Consider the following 1503-nt stretch of genomic DNA (forward strand, 5'->3'; position numbering starts at 1 on the left):
CGGAATAGCTAATAAAGTGTGCTAACCCTACAGAGATGCAAAACAATAGCAATCACTCATCGGTCTGCTGAGAGGTGACACATTCCAATTTCCTATTTTCCAGAGACACTGTCCTCATTACCAAGCAAAAGCGGACCAGTTAACTTGCCCGAGATCTATAGCTTGCTGCAGTGATCTCATCAGTCTGTGTCCCTGATGGGGACTCAAGCAGGTGGTACGAAGAGCAGTGAGCTGACATACGGAGACATATTGCCTAAATAGGCTGATCCACCAGGCCAACTAATTTCTCTTCTATTTTAAGAAGAGCAATTATTTTAAATTGCCATATACCAAAATGACTTTATTCTTGCCTCTAAAGTAGAACAAGTCAATAAGCTATAACATAAATGAGTGTCTCCTGCTACTTTGATTTTTAAAAATTAAAGATTAAAAAAATAATAATAAAGGAAAAGCGGAGCCCACACTGCTTCATTTAAAATTGAGGCAAGATCACAATTCAAGGTTTACAACATTATGCTGGTATGTATAACTCACACTAGTTTGGAAGCCTTTTGATCATATAGAAAAACTACTTTGTAACTTTGTTTTTAAATCTTATCAAATTCTGGGCCGAGCCCGTGGCGCACTTGGTAGAGTGCAGCGCTGGGAGCGCTGCGACGCTCCCGCCGCGGGTTCGGATCCTATATAGAACTGGCCGGTGCACTCACTGGCTGAGTGCCAGTCATGAAAAGGACAAAAAAAAAAAAACCAAATAAATCTTATCAAATTCTGTTGAAAAGTTTTGTGTGAAAGGACATGGTCTCTTATGGAAAGTGATAAATACAAAAAGAGGAATGCTGGAAAGTAGATGCTGAATACCAGAGAGTAGCTGGGAGGACACCAAGAAATCTTCTGCCTATGTCAGATATTTACTTGAAGCCAGCAATACAACAGGAAAATGTAGTCTTGAACCCAGGAAAACTCACTTACTCAACACGTTCAGAACTAGAACTTAGGTTGGTTCAATCAGATACTCCTCTTAGGAGAAATGCATTGAGAATTCCAAATAAGGATTTTAATATTTAATATTAAAATTTAATATTTAGATTCAGATTTAGCAGTCCTGAAGGGAAATAGGCTGTTGAATTATGAAGCTGAGAGAAATTATAAGCAGCTGGATCATTAAGGACACATTGTTAGAGGGAGCTTTAGAACTTCCAGAGCCATAATTTGGACACATAAGATCTTAGAGGCCCCAATAGAGTTAATCTTAGAAAGTGTTATATCCAACCTTTGAATTATTTGATTGGTAGAGCAGTTAAAAACATAGTAGTTAAACACAGATACAAAAAGTAGGTAAATTTTATTAAACATTAGTTTTTTCCTTAGAGATATCTATGTTATTTTTTAAATTTGTAAGTGATTTTTGTAATTAAAAAGACATTTAAAAAGAATAATTGAATTTTAAAAATCTGAACATCTTTTTATTAAACTGTAAAGCTGTTCCCAAGATAAAGTATCTAA

This window comes from Cynocephalus volans, chromosome 9, assembly GCF_027409185.1.
Source record: "Cynocephalus volans isolate mCynVol1 chromosome 9, mCynVol1.pri, whole genome shotgun sequence".
NCBI lineage: Eukaryota > Metazoa > Chordata > Mammalia > Dermoptera > Cynocephalidae > Cynocephalus > Cynocephalus volans.